Genomic DNA, 15,916 nt, shown 5'->3' with positions numbered 1-15,916 from the left:
CCTGAACTTCTCTCGAAACCCATCCGTCGTAAATCTAAACCTTTTAAGTAATGCAGCTTTCACTTTGTTATAGCTGCCTGCATCCTCAGGAGGAAGTCTCCCAAACACACTTAATGCTTCGCCGCTAAGGCAAGTGCTCAAGATGGTAGCACATTCACTGTCTGTCCAATTTGCATTTATGGCGACCCTTTCAAAACGCAAGAGGAACGCGTCGAGATCGTCTCTTCTCTCGTCGTATTTCGGGATCAATTTGCTTGCGTCTATCCGCAAGCTGCTATGTCCTTCACTGGCGCTATGCACTTCAGCTAAACCGTTGCTGTTCCCTGAGTTTTGGAGCTGAAGTTTCATAGTCAGTAATTCTTTTTCTCGCTGAAATTCCTCTTCACGCTCCTTTCGAGCCTTCTCTCATTCTTCCTCGGCTTCTTTTCGAGCCCTCTCTCGCTCTTTCTCGGCTTCCCTTCGAGCCCTCTCTCGTTCCTCCTCGGCTTCCTTTCGAGCCCTCTCTCGCTCTTTTTCTGCTCTCTCTCTTTCTTCCTCGGCTTCCTTTCGAGCCCTCTCTCGTTCTTTTTCTGCTCTCTCTCTTTCTTCCTCGGCTTTCTTTCGAGCCCTCTCTCATTCCTTTTCTTCTCTCTCTCTCTCTCTCTTCTTTTTCCCTCTCTTTTTCCTCTTTTTCTCTCTGGCTAACCCATTTGCGCAGTTCGGCACCGGACAACCCCAGCTGGGTGCCAGCCTCAATCAACTCTTTCAGATTCATCTCTGAAGCACGAACTGTTTGGGCGTAGCCTTAAGTCTGCTTAGCGAACCTCGCCTAAACGCTTCCGCGCTGCACTACCTCTCGCTATCGCTCTGCTGCTACACAGTTTACGACCTCTTCGTAAACTCTTCTAACTCGTTCTCCGTCCTCTGAGCTTGAATGCACCAAACGTCCTGTCGCGGACGCCAGAATAATTGTCACCCGTTAATAATTATGGGGTATTATTAACGACGCGCCCTTAACGGTGCGCACACTCCCAGACACCCTTAGAGTGAGAGGGGGTAGCTGTTCCGGTCGCAAAGGAGATGCCCTCGACCTGCGTGGCAAGCTCAGCCGGAATTCAACTACCTTGTAGTGACAGAAGGGGGTGGTCGTTTGGTGCCCAGCGGTCGCCGGTTCAAACCAGAGAAAGGATCGGAGTCAGAAGTAACAAACAAAACACAATTTATGCACAGCAAGAGACGATACAAAGGAATACACAAGATCACTTGAGATACACAGACGAGAGGTTCACAGAATACAAACGCTAAGCATGCAATTACACAGGTATCCAATAACTTAGAGGCTTTACAACAGATGAAACACGAGAGAGTACATAAACAAACACCAAACTGTTCACCGGGCACTGTTGCAGTCCGACGCCTCAAGAGTCACGATGTGGCCGCCATACGAGACGAGCGCCGCTCCCTTGAAAGTCCGTGGGCTTGCCAGCAGCGGGTGATCCCCGGGAGTCCAGCCGAAGCAGAGGCGAGCACGTCGCAGAACACTGACAAATTGACTGACTGACTGACTGACTCAACAAGCGGCGCGGCCGCTTTAAATAGGGCGCGCCGCGTCTGTTTGTTAGCACGCGTCAAAGCTAGCGCGCACACACACTTAGCTTCGCTGGTTATAGCTCTCTCTTCTCCTCCAGCCGAGCCGCGCGTCGTCATTGGCCAGGTCCCATTGAAAGTTCTCCATTTTTCTGGCGCATTCCAGGCCGATGAACCACCGTCCTCCCCGGGCAAGGGGAAAGAGGGTGACGGCAACGCGTACAAAGCTACACGCTCTCCCGCGCGGGGAAGGGGGGCTTTTCTCTCCATGCCTTCCACGCGATGCCGTGCGGGCCTCGCGCCGTACCGGCTTGATGAAAATGGGCGCCGATTTCGTGACACCGGTCAGGATTCTCGCCGCTTCTGGTGCGATCCTCCCCTTTGAGTAATTGTAGACGGCTGCTTTGTTGTGACTAATTATGAATTTTGCTTCCGTTCCTACGCAAGCGAGCGCTACCGCAACTTTTTCAGTTATTTCGGAGTGCGCTCGAACGCCCAGCGGCGTTCGAACACACTCGTTCTCTTTTGGTCCTCATAGCTGATGACAGATGGATGACGTCATATCCTTGATGTCAGCCTAATTGAGTCAATTAACTATTTTAGTCTTTGGTACTTTCAAATTGCACGTTAATCGCAGTATCTGTCACGCGCGGAATCCCGCTATCATCTTCACGGTACACAAGCGGAATTATCAGTCGCGTTTCATGACCCGCGCCGTGATATAATAATAATAATAAATTGGTTCACAGGAAGGGAAAGGCGCAGTAACTGTCACACTTGCTCTGTGGACACCCGAACCGCGCCGTAAGGGAAGGGAGGAAGGTGGGAATGAAAGCGGAAAGAGAGAAAGAGGAGCCGTAGTGGAGGGCTACGGAGTAATTTAGACCACCTGGGGATCTTTAACGTGCGCTGACATCGCACAGCACACGACGCCTCTTCGTTTCGCCTCCATCGAAACGCAGCCGCCGTGGTCGGGTTCGAACCCGGGAACTCCGGCACAGTAGTCGGGCGTCTTACCACTGCACCACCCCGGCGGGGCGCGCCGTGATATGCAATTTGTTCATTGTTGCGAAAGTCTGGTATGTTTTGCAAGCATTGTCTATGTCAAGGGTTAGCGTCCAGAAATTCCACCGATTGCTGGCGGTTTTCGTCTGGGATTCGGTTTAGGAGAGAAGTCGTACAAATTTGTTTGGCTCGGGAATGTGCTGAAAAGACGCCCGACTACTGTGCCGGAGTACCCAGATTCGAGCCCGACCTCGGCGGCTGAGGGGGTTTTGCCCGTTCGCTTGGACTGTGAGGACATGCCTCACATGGGCTCCTGCGACAAGAACTTTTCTGTTCGCGAGTTTGGTTCTACACGACTCAAGAACGCTGGTGGTGACCACGTAGAGTGACTGTCAGTTGACAAGTACCGTCCTGTGGCCCATTTTTGGGCATTTTTGTGATCATCGGCTACGCGGGCGAGCTAGGCCGCCGCGTTCCGACTGAGTTCCACATCAAGTTCCACCGCGATCCGACACCATGGTGTACACGGTGGAGGGGGACGAGATCACCGAGGAGGAATATAACAATCCTGCATTGTGGACATTGGCCATCAAAGCCCACGACAGGGCCCATCCGAAGCCTGGCAACACACCGCCGATTCCGGTCACGGACGCCAACGCAGCTCCTAAGCCCCCGGCCAAGAGGCAGCTACCGAGAAGGAAGCCGCTACCTCGACTACCGATAGAACACTATAAAGTGGTATTTAGGCCTCAAGGTGGTTTTAACCTCCGTGCAACCACTGCAGAGACGCTCCTGCGCGCCGTGTGTAAAGGAGCCGAGCAAAACTTCGAGGAAGCCCAGTACCTCGATCAGGTGAGGATCAATCCCACCAATAACTCCTTCACAGTAAGCTCGTCTTGCACTAAAAGGACCGTAGCCCTGCAATAGGTGAAAATCGAAGACCAGACGCTACGCGTTAATGCGTACATCGCGGCACCAGACAACTGCATTAAAGGCTTCCTACGTGGAGCGCTCGATGGACAGACGCACCAGCAGATTGTTGAGAACATCCAGAAATTGAACCCCCAATACGAGATCGCCGACGCCAGACGTATAGGAAAGTCAAGGTCTGTCGTGGTGACCTTCAGAGGCATCACGCAGGTACCCACAGGAATGCGGTTCGCTTCGGGAGTTTACCGGTGCGAACCCTTTAGGAACAAGGTGGAAAGGTGCTTCAATTGCTGGAAGCCTGGATACCGCGCAGACGTCTGCATAAAGGAGAGGAAAAGCCTCTGCAGGAGGTGCGGAATGCAGCATCCAACGAAAGAGCAACCTGACTGCACGCCAAGGTGCGTCGTATGCAGAGGCCAACACCTCACGGGCTCTAGGAAGTGTGAACTCCGCTTCAAGCGACAGCCGAACAGTGGCATGACTGTGAAACTTGGACACCGAGCCGGGAGACCAGACACCACGATCTCGGCCGGACCGACCAGCCTAAAGCCCGCAGCTTGGACAAAGGAAGGAATGAACCAAGCATTCCCCCCGCTTCTAAGCCAAGGAACCTACGCACAGGTGAGCAGTGCAGCCATTATGGCGCCTTCCACTCCTCTAGAAAAGCAGCTGGCAGCAGAAAACAAACTTCTGAGAGAGCAGTTGGCTTACATAATGAAAAGAATAGAAACCCTCGAAAGAATCACGAGAGCGTCAGTTCCTACATCAAAACAAACGGAAAGTCCTAAACCCCTACCTACTGGCGTTCTTAACACGTGTGTCGTAAATGCGACTGTGCCACAAGATATGGAGGTTGAATCATCCAATAGCTTAAAACGTCCGGCACCCTCGGACAGTGAGCCGGAAGTCATACCTAAAAAAACCTGTGGAAAGCTCCCCTCAGGGAACCCCTCAGGAACCAACCAGGGACGAGCAGGGCATCAAAGCCAAAGAACCTTTGGAAAGCTCCCCTGAGGGAACCCCTCTAGAACCAACCAGGGACGAGGACATCAGGAAACTCGAAGCCATAATTAATGCCAACACAACTGACCATCACGCCAGACTCAATGCCTTAAACAAAAGTCTCACTGATAGGGATGCAATTAGCAACGCCCGTATGGACACACAGGATAAAATTTTAGACGACCTACAAACTAGAGTGGCAGCCATGGAAACTAAAGTAGCAGCCATAGAAACAGCAATTGCCAGTCAATCCGCCAGACTAGATATAATTATCGACAGGTTGTCGGCAACTCCGACAACCTTGCCAAATCTTCAGCACAAAGATGGCCCCTCGCCAAGAAATTGAGGTATGGCAGTGGAACTGCAGGACGTTCCGCGGCAAGCGGGGCAACCTGCTGCTCCACATTCAAAACTCAGCTAGCAAACCAGATGTAATAGCGCTCCAAGAAAATAGGGGACCAATCAATTTACCAGGCTACAAAGCTTTTGTACAAACAGGCGTGTCGAACAAGCGGGACCAGCTCACCGCGACTTTCATTCAGCGAAACATCACCGCCATACAGCACACATTCGATGACACCGACGTCAATTACACTTTGCTAGAAATTGTCCTTAGGAAAAAAGGAGATCCTAAACTTGTACAGCTCACCCAAAGACGCGGGCTCAGGAATACCGCGTCTACTAGAGAAGGTACTAAAGCTCGCAGCCAGGGCGCAGTTACTGGTGGTAGGCGATTTTAACGCACGTCACACGGCATATGGTTACAATAAAACCACGCCCAAAGGCATCAGAATCTGGGAAGCAGCCCAAGATTTTGGTTTCTCCATTCTTAAAGATCCACAGGAACTCACTAGAATAAGGAACAGCGTAAGTGCAGACAACTCTCCTGATCTAACACTAAGCAGAAACATTCGGGACGCTCGCTGGAACAACACGCAACACTCGCTAGGCAGTGACCACTACATTATCTCCGTCAAGTTCAACACAACGCCACATAAACGCCTAACCTCAAAAGCCACAATTACGGACTGGGACAAATTTAGCAAACTGAGGGAACAAACCGCCCCCTCCAACATAACCGACCATTAAGACTGGACCAGCGCACTTATTAATGACGTTCACAGCACCACAGCCGAAAACAATCCGCAGGTCAGGACAACACAACCACGGACGCGCGGCTACTGCACATGTGGGAGGCTCACGCTAGTTTACTTTGCCGTTGGAAAAAGCTGCGTTTCAACAGAACACTGCGAAGGCGCATTGCGCAACTAGAAAGGCAGGTCGAGGCACATGCCAACGACGTGGAGAAACAACAGTGGGGGCAAATCTGCGATGGAATGAACGGACAGCTCGGCAGTAAGAAAACATAGCTCTTGCTCCGACACTTGCTCGACCCAACGCAAACAAAATCTGCTGCGCGGGATCACCTCGCACAAATTATACAAAAGTATGAAGGTACGGACGCGGAGCTACTAAATGCACTATGTCAAATGCACCTGAACACGACACCTAGCACTAGCCCACTCCCTATGTATGGAGGACTCTCCAATGAACAGTTGGACGAGGACTTTATGGAAGCGGAGATGTTGTACGCGATAGGACAACTCAGGACGACCTCGGCGGCGGGACCAGACGGCCTCTCAAACAAAATCCTCAGGAACCTAGATATCGGTTCAGTTTCGGCCCTAACTGACCTCATGAACACCTACTGGAGGAAAGGAGAGGTACCGCAAGAATGGAAACATGCCAAAGTGACATTCATACCGAAACCAGGGAAGAAGCATAACATAGAAAACCTAAGACCCATTTCGTTAACGTCGTGCCTAGGCAAATTAATGGAGCACATCGTTCTCAACAGGCTGCAGGGTTATGTAGAGGACAACGACCTCATCCCCTCAACCATTATAGGATTCAGACCCAACCTCTCTACGCAGGATGTCATGATGCAGCTGTCGAGGGATGTTATGGATCGCAGGTACTGTCATGGAACGAGGGCAATACCTGGGCTTGATCTCTGTAAACCCTTCGATAACGTCTCGCACGAGGCGATATTAGAAAACCTCTCGCTTTTGAATCCTGGAGAGAGAGTCTTCGGGTACGTCCGGTCCTTCCTTACGAACAGGACGGCCGAGCTCACTCTCGGCGCGATCAAATCAGACCCCATATCTCTGGGCGGAAAGGGAACACCACAAGGTTCTGTGATGTCGCCGTTCCTCTTCAGCATTGCACTGATAACACTGCCTCCCAGACTCGCCGCCATCGAAGGGCTACAGCATACGTTTTACGCGGACGACATTACCCTGTGGGTGAACAGGGGAAGTGATGCCCAAATAGAAAGTGTGCTTCAGGACGCAGTCGACACCATTGAGACTTACGCTCTAAGGGCGGGTCTTGAATGGTCACCCTCTAAGTCCGAACTCCTTGTAGTTCGAGAAGTCCCCAATCGAAAGAACAGACCTCCGCCTCCTGCAATCAGGGTAGAGCTCAAAGGACTGCCAATCAAACAAGTAGACACCATCAGAATCCTAGGCATGTTCATTCAGAGTAACCATATAAATTTAAGAACATTAGATAAACTGACCACAACAGTCACCCAAACAGCCAGACCAAGCGAATAGCCAACAAGAGGAGGGGCGTGAAAGAACGCGACACCTGTCGACTCATTCAGGCTTTCGTCATCACCAGGCTAGTCTACACCCTGCCCTAGCTGCACCTTTACCAAGACGAAAAGCAAAAGGTTGAATGTCTTATCCGGCAAGCTTACAAGACTGCACTAGGACTATCGAGAAACACCTCAACCGATAGGCTCTTAGCTCTTGGAATGCACAACACACTTGATGAACTCAAGGAAGCGCATTTAATAGCGCAGTACTCCAGACTGGCGGGCCCCAAAGCCGGGAAGCTTGTCTTGCTGAGGCTAGGCATCAATGCCGAACCCATGGCGGGCGATCCCAGGCAAATACCCACAGCAATCAGGAAGGAGCTTGTTATCAAGCCCCTCCCTAAGAATATGCACCTCATTCACCACGAAGGCAGGCGACTAGCACGCGCACGTGCACTACACACCAAATACAAAGGAAACCATTCGGTTGCGGCCGAATATGAAGAGACGGACCGCGGTTTCGCGATTTGTGCGGTGACTGGGGCCCGTGATGTCTTAATCACGGATGCAGCTAGCACAGAACCTGGTTAAGTGGAGAAATATGGGAGAGGCCTTCGCCCTGCAGTGGGTATAATCAGGCTGATGATGATGATGATTATGATGATGATGGGGCCCGTGAGTCCACGCCTACCAAAATCTTAGCTTCAGCTACTGTACGCACCAGAACCTCCGAGGCTGCAGAGGAAGCAGCCATCGCGCTGACTATCGCTTCTACCGAAGCAGATGTTATAGTCAGTGATTCCAAAACAGCCGTACGGAATTTCGAGAGGGGCCATCTGTCGGCTGCCGCCAGGAATATCCTTAAAAGCTACCGTCCAGCTCCTGGTAGGACGATAGAACTGGTATGGGTTCCGGCTCACTCGGGCAATCCCGGGAACGAGAAGGCTCACGAATATGCCCGAGGTTTCGTCGGCCGGGCGGTGAGCACCTCGTTTCCCGCGGGCGCGAGGGAGGGCTTGCTCTCGTTTCATTATATAACTCGCCATTTTAGCCTGGGAAGGCGCATCTTCCCTCCACCACACAATTAATTAAGCAAGGCCCAGGAGATACTCTGGCGCCAGCTACAAACCCGCTCCTTCCCCTGCCCCTAAGTTTATTCATATATATTCAAAGAGCAGGTTGACCCTGAATGCAAAGAGTGTGGCGTCGACGCTACTTTAGACCACATTACATGGGGGTGCGCGGCCTATCCGCCACCCGCCGAATTGCTGCCAGCTCCATCTCTGGAGGAGTGGGAGGCAGTGCTGCGCTGCTCGGACCCGGCCATCCAGGCTCGGGTCACTGAGTGGGCCGAAGAGATCGCCGACAGGACGCAACTTGGTTTGGCCCATTCATTTTTACGACAAATAGTATCCAGGGGCCAGATCCAGTGACTGTTTCGTTCGGGAACCGGTTCCTTTCGCTGCTCCTAATTGGTTGCTGCGTCACGTCTGGCGTGATCCCCAAAACTCCCGGAGGCGGCTCCGCGTTTTTCGCCTACGTCACGGGGCGGGGCCATCGCTCCAAAAGGAACCGTTTTGCCGGCCGGCGCAGGAACTGCGATGAGTTGGTCTGCTTCTAAATGGAACCGCTCTGCGCTCGCTGTGGCGCCTCATGGTCGTAGTCGAGCGACGGTGCGCGCCGCGCAGCTGCTTGAGTACGGCCATGGTATCTTTTTTTTTTTTTTTTTTTTTTTTTTTTGGGGGGGGGGGCAGCACTTTGCTGTTTTAGTAAGCTGACGCAGTAAAAAAAAACGAGACGACACCTTCTACATATCTCAGGAGGTTTTGCGGCAACACTGGCTAAGGCTGTGTGCTGACCGCGAAGCGAAGTGGGGACGAAGGGGCGTATGCCTGGGTGCCGTCAGAAGCAAAGGTGCTCTACGCGCTTCGATCGCTACTTTGCGATAGGGAGCTCTCGGTCAACAGCAGTGCGACCATTTGAATCCGGCAGTCATAGAGACAAATATTTCGCGTCCGTAAGTGTGCGGGCTGAGTTTTTGCTCCCTCCTACATCAACGGAAGGGGAGCAGACGATGGCTGACTGGATCGAGTGCGGTCGGATTCCATATGTCATCGGCTGCGTCCTACATTGACAGCTATTCACGGAAGGTTCACGCATACTCAAGATGCTTGAGCGGCCGATAAGGCTACGGACGCAGCCCCGCTACATAGGCAGGCGCCGGCGCGGTGCCGGTATCAAGTAGCTCGTTCGTACTCGCAACGGCGGCAGCAACTCCTCCGTCATAGAGCTAGCGTGACTCGGACTGCATACTACGGGCGTGGTAGACCTTGTTCTTAGGATATCTGCCATTCTGTGCGAAAGACAGAACTTACAAAAATTTCACAGCGAGCGAGGAAGCAGACGACGCCTCCGCGCGCGCGACACCATCTAGCGGCGTAAAAAGTACTCATGAGCCTAGAAAATTGCTTGGCTGTTGTTAACAGGAAGTTTCTGAGAGTATTTCAGTCTATTATCCGCTAGTTTGCATTACTATGTAATTATTAGATTTAGTTCGTGCTTAACACCACTTTGGTACAAGTATTTGGTACCAGAAAAAGTCACATGCTGGTGGTGGACGAGCCTACGATCTGGCGCCATCGCTGATTGGCCGCTGCCTTTCCCGTGCTCGCCATGAGGTGGCGGCCGCTGTCTTTCTGACGTCAAATTGACGTCATCTTGGTAGAGAACGGTTCACAAAAGGAACCTCTGCTGGATTCGGCCCCAGGTTTATGTTCTTACGGAACCAAACCGGCTCTTTTCTGCAAACGGTCTTTCAAGTCAGGCTGAGACAAGACTTACCCGTATTTTTACTGTCCTCTAGCAACTTTAAACACAGAAGACTGAGTGTTTTTTTGCGTGAGGTTGTGGCTTCCTTTAACATTTTAAAAGTGAGATTCTCAATGGAATACGTAAGCGCTGTAACCCAAAAGCAAATGTATAAGGACCTGCTTGATGTAATGATGCCAGTGCTGTTGTATCGACCATTGCACTGTGGAGGGGAAAGTAAGGAGGTCCTAAAAAAAGAGTTAAAAGATACCAGTACGGTCGTCAGCAAAAAGATTTTTCTTCCTATTACACACTGGTACATTACCTGTTAAACCGTGGTTGAGGAAAAAAGGTTTTTGTTCCGTGGTCGGTGGACTGCTTGACTTTCCATAAGCCGGAAACCATAGACCATATTTTTCTTGGCTGCTGGGATGCAGTCTTTCTGTGGGATATCTTGCAGAGGACTTTAAAAAAAGGACTTACCAATTACACCCTATGATATACGGCTCCTGTCGGTCCAAATCAAGAGGGTGTGCCATATGACTTATTCATGCTGCTTTGCCTCCACAGTGTATGGAAAACGAGAATGGCTGTGAGACACGCGGACGTGGATGCTCGCTCAGCGAGGGAGCATTTCATTGAGAGTATCAACAACCTGACCGCCATCTGTAATACTCAAAGCGAGAAACCTGAATGGATGCCAGTTTTGAGGGAACTGGCTAACCTAAAGCGTTTTTGAAACTTTGCGAACCCTTCCTTTTGCTAGAGCGCTTCGTGGCGTTACAATTTGACTTTGCCCCACTGTAAATATCATTGGTAATAGGAAATAAAAAAAAAAAAAAAAGCAGCGTGGCACAGCGGTTAAGCGCTCGGCTGGGGATCAAAGGAATGGAGGTTCGATTCCCGGATGGATACTAATTTTTTAATGAGGAGGAGTCGGACACCTCTTAAGCGTTGCTAGGGAACGCCGGCAGAGCTTGGTGAGGGGGCAGCGCATTTGGCCTTGGCTGTGACGTCATGGCATATGGCACATGGCAAACGGCATACTGGAAGGTCGGCTCTGAGCCTCATAGTGAAACGTTTCGCTTCAAACACCTGCACCTCTCTTAGTGAGTTCACGCATGCGCAGTTGTGACTAAAAGTGATCACACGCACGCAAGACCCGGTGTTGACTAGCCTAGGGAAGGTTTTCGCTTCAATATGGCTGCGCACTCTGTTACTATAGCAAACACAGCACCACTTAGACCCCGGTGTAGAGATAGCGTGTTCATGGCAAACTGTGGAAATGGGCTGCAACTTATTTATTCTTACACTCCGCATGCACCTCATACCAAGCCAGTCTCTTAATTAAGCGTACTTTAACCCGTTGGTAGTAAACAAATCATGCAAACTACTATTTCCTGTTTAAGCCACTGGCAACGATCTTTACGTTTTGATGGCCAGACGTCAGCAGGCTACAATGTAAGAACTGTACTCTTGCTATCTTCTTTCCCTTTTTTGTCTAGCAAGTTGCTAGCATATTTATTGGGCTACCACTGTTCTAATTTTTTTTAATATTGCTATGCCAGTCAACTTTTATTTGTATTTGCTTTTGTGTGCCATTATTTAGCTTTGTTTATTTGCTGACATTTCTGCAGCGCAGCACTGCAGCAATAGTGCTGACGGGATGCAATTTAGGAGTAGGAATAACGTAATAAAAATAATGGTTTGGTTTGTGGGATTTACCTTCCCGAAGCGGTTCAGGCTATGAGAGACGCATTAGTGGAGGACTCCAGAAATTTCGACCACCTGGGGTTTTTTAACGTGCACTGACATCGCACAGCACACGGAATCTACTTGGCCAAAGACAGTGCAGTGTATGACGGTTGTTGTATTAACAAAGTGTTGTAGTACTAACAAAAATATCTCGAACATGCACTGCATGCAAAGCGCATCCTATATCTAGGGGAGCGTAAACTTGTATCAGACTTCACCCACTTCTTCCTTCACAAATAATGAAAATCGGGCTTTTGCTGCTCCGACGTGATAAAACATAATTTTCATATTGCTCTCCGTTCGACATGGTTTTGAGCTCTTTCTGCTAAAATGAGAAACTTGGGCGAAACGGCGCGGCACTAGCGTCTTCTGTTGGCAGCTTCAGAAATTGCAGTTCTGAGGGAGTCAGCGGGCCTCGTGCGGGCGCCTCGCTCAAAAGTGCTCGAAGTAAAAGGTTAATTTCCAGTTATTATGAGTGTCTGTTAGTAAAGAGAAAGAGGGTTTAGAGTAATAGTGGGTTAGGAAGTTCCCACAAATTATCATTACTTATCCCTACATGTTGACAGCCATACATTATTTTCACGAAATTTATTTTGAGGCATTAACCCTTGTTTGCTGCTCTGGCTTCCAAAAGCCACCGTTTCTTAAGGATTTCTCTGGTGCGGAGCAACCATCGCGGCAAGACAAGACATGTGCATGGGGAGTAACCCTGCAATGTTCGAGAAGTGTCAGCAAGACATGGATATAATTTATTCACTCGGTACGAAAGAGAGTCCCAGATTTCATCTGGCCACAGTCGCTCAAAGAGTCCATCTAACAAAGTGACGATATCCGGCTATATGCCAAAGGAAGCTTAAAATGTCAAGGCCGGGAAGCAACTTGACAAACTAGCCGACTATTATAGGCTGCTTTCATAAATACGAACAGTTTCTGACCTGTGTGTCAGAAACTGTTCCTCAACAAACGTTTTGAACGAACGCCTTCAGGTTTCTGCACAAACGATCGATCGAGATGAACAGTGCTACGGCTTCATTGCCTATAGAGAAAATGTCCTCTGGGGAACCTCAAAGTTTGAATACTCTCAGTCGTACCACTTTCATAGCGACGCGGATGACTCTTCGAGTTCGAACGTCACAGAGTGTACAAGTAGCAGAAGAAAACCTTCCGCTCTGGGTGTACGTTTGCCGACAACCTGTTGCCGCACTAAAGTGAACATAGAGAGGCTGAACTTGCTTAAGGCTGTGTAGACGCTAATAATCTATCTCACAGGCAAACAAGAGATAAATATGCTAGTAGAAATTTCAGAGTATTCGAAAGTTCTAGGTGTGAAAACCGCAAGATTATGCGAGCAACTTGCAAGCTGCATATGGACGATGATCTGTTAGCATTGTTCAGTGCCTAAATGTCGCGCACGAGCGCCACTGTTATCTCGTTAGAGCATGTTCTACATGTCACTCGCGGGGACACAAAACCTACCACGTCTGCCGCTATGGAGTCACGCTGACGAACACTGAAGGATAGGTTAGTGGCAACATACAGTATAAAGCAGACGATCAATTAACCATCACTGTAGCTTTGTAGCAACCAGCACCGAATGCCGAATTCGGGGGTTATGGGTTCCGATTGCACCATCAACGTGAAATTTTTCTTCTACATTCTGATCAAGTATCTTCATAATTACAATAATTTACATTGAACAACATAAAAATGGTTCCTTTGAACTCAACGATTATTAGCCTGCTGCGCTTTCATCTTAGGGGTGGTTATTGCTCTCATCGAAAACATTTAACGATTGCATGCAACCGCCCTACCCAAAGGTATAGCTATTGTGTCCAACTGCGCATTATCCCGAAAACTGGTGAATTACCAGCCGTTTCATGATGTTTACAATTTATCTTTACTGCAATAGGGGACTGTATGTTTTATGCGCCAGACAATGACTGGCATCCTCGATGGCAGACTTAAGTTTCGGGTCATGTATAGACACATGCTACACTTCTGTCGCAAATATGAGCGCCTATTATTGCTTCCAGACCAGGGCACTGCATTCCAATTCAAAACATAGTTTGAACCACTGTGTCTTTCTTATTTGCTCCAACTTTATTTCCAGCCAAGGCGAGCAATAAGTTGCGGTATTTGACTTCTGAGCTCGAGTACGCAAGTTTGACCTCGCTCACGGAAGCCGCGTTTCGGTGGAAGCGAAACCCAAAGCGCTCATGTGCATACTGTGCGATGTCCGCACGCAAGTTGAAGTACCCCAGATTGCTGCGATTCGTGTAATATTTATTTGTTTTCTAACAAACGCTGGCGTGCGGCCTTATCATTTTGCTTGTAGTGCATCGAACTATCTTATAAACTTTATTTCTTCACGCTCAGTTTGGACACGGCTTTATCGTTTTCTTTGTCGAGCAAGATGCACAACAATGTATCTCGAATACTTCCAGCCAATTCCGAAAGCTTTCACATTGTTCCAGGTTGTTGTTATCATCGGTTAGTTTATCTAGATGTTTCTTCGCCGAGTTTAAATTCAGTGTTGCTGCATAAAGCGGGAATTCGTAGGTCGATGACCAGGAAGCTCCTTTTGCGGCTATTGTCGCCGCTGAGCAGCTTAGTTATTTGTGGGCGCAAGTCAGGCCAATAAAGAGTTGATTTCAGGGCTACACCCGTGCGCTCGTTTGTCGCCTACTGCATTGCCTCCGCCACTTATGGTCGAATTTATTCCAGAGCTTTTCTCTATGGTGTCGCTATAAACAATTCCTGTTTCTTTTTTTCGCTCTATGAAATATTTTCGTTAAAAGGAAGAAAACGAGTTCGAGAAATACGGAGCTGTTAGCGCAGTGTCCCCGAAAGAACGAGAATCCCGTTTAAGAACATATTTTCTGTAACAAACCCTAATGCAGCTGCTGCATCTCCATCCAAACTTCTGAGAAATGTTACTTTCTTTTTTAAGTAATTAAATTCAGTAACCTCAGTTGCCAAAGCACTGTACTTGCAAAAAGAAAGTGGGATTGCAAAAAGTCCTTATAGCCGAGCAAAACATATGCGCAGCGCCCAAACCACCACCACCATTGTTCTTTATCTGCACACTGTTGCACCGCCTATTATTTCGCGGTTGTTCACCCAAAGTGTTATTTTGTGCTTGTCCGCTGAACTCAGCCTTTCATGAAATGTCACTAACCCCGAGCGATAAACCGTTTTCTTGAGATTTTTTTACGTTGCTCATGAATAAATGCATCTGTAATCTAGAATTTTCTTTTCGACGTTCCTGTACACTGGGCGTACAGTTCTAGACGTCACCATACCGATAACAGCAGAAAGCTTTGTTTGATTGATGTGCTTCATCTGAGTGCATTGTTTCTCCTAAGCAGTTTTTTCCAGCTTCTATCCGCCTGACGTTCCGCCTGTCTCGTAGCGCATTTCACCTGAAACTTAGCTCCGCATGACGCAGATTAACGCGAGCGAGTCGCGTCCGCCATGACGCACAGCTTTTTTTTTTTTTTTGCATCATCGAAGTACTAATGGCGTTCCGAAGGACTAGTTTATTTTCTGCGTTTCTCAAGCTGTTAAAAAAAATGCAACAGCGCTCAGAGCAGGAACGGGTATTTTTTGCATATAAATGTCACTATATGCGAAGAGTAAAAAGATGGACACCAGAATAAAAGCGTCAAGTAGCATCGGCATACCCTGTAGGCTGGCTTAGCATGTATGCTAATTCATTGTGCTCGGGTTGACGTCACAATTTAAGCCATTGTGTAGCCAACTATAAATCCACTGTATCTCATTTTATTGTCTAGAAGCAGCTCTTCGCACCGAAAACATTAACAAATAAAACAGAAAACGTGTTACACAACTGAAATGATTGGATGTAAGCGTATTATTCTGTGCGCACTTAAATGTTGGCGCACGCGTTTTCAATCAGATTTGCTTACTTGCACGGACCTGTTGTGCCACACAAAACCACAACCTAGCGTATCGTGCCTTATCGCATCGCAATTGCCGACAACGCTGCTTCATTTCAATGGAGGTAAAACACAAGTACTGCCAAAGTCACCAAGACACCTCCCTCTTGTATTTGGCTTTGGTGCGGCGCGGTGTCGACGCGCGTTAGAGCCCCAGGCAAGCGAATATAATCTAAAGAGTTCCACAACGGCTCCCGTCCTGGCCGATACCGCTTTGTAACGTTAAGCGCTATAAGCCGAACCAACCCATACTGAACATTACCATACCATAACTATAGAATCGCCAACC

At 49.0% G+C, this 15,916-nt stretch overlaps 1 protein-coding gene across 10 annotated transcripts in view; it reads left to right on the top strand.

The window, feature by feature from the left end:
- The window catches only part of LOC146195003 (uncharacterized), an 82,863-nt gene that overhangs the window by 26,001 nt on the left and 40,946 nt on the right, over nucleotides 1-15,916 (top strand). The gene's annotated exons all lie outside the window — the stretch shown is intronic.

The sequence above is a fragment of the Amblyomma maculatum genome, chromosome 3, assembly GCF_055883805.1.
Source record: "Amblyomma maculatum isolate TAMU_Amacu chromosome 3, ASM5588380v1, whole genome shotgun sequence".
Classification (NCBI taxonomy): domain Eukaryota; kingdom Metazoa; phylum Arthropoda; class Arachnida; order Ixodida; family Ixodidae; genus Amblyomma; species Amblyomma maculatum.
The sequence above is the reverse complement of the archived record's forward strand: the minus strand, read 5'-3'. Positions and strand labels throughout refer to the sequence as shown.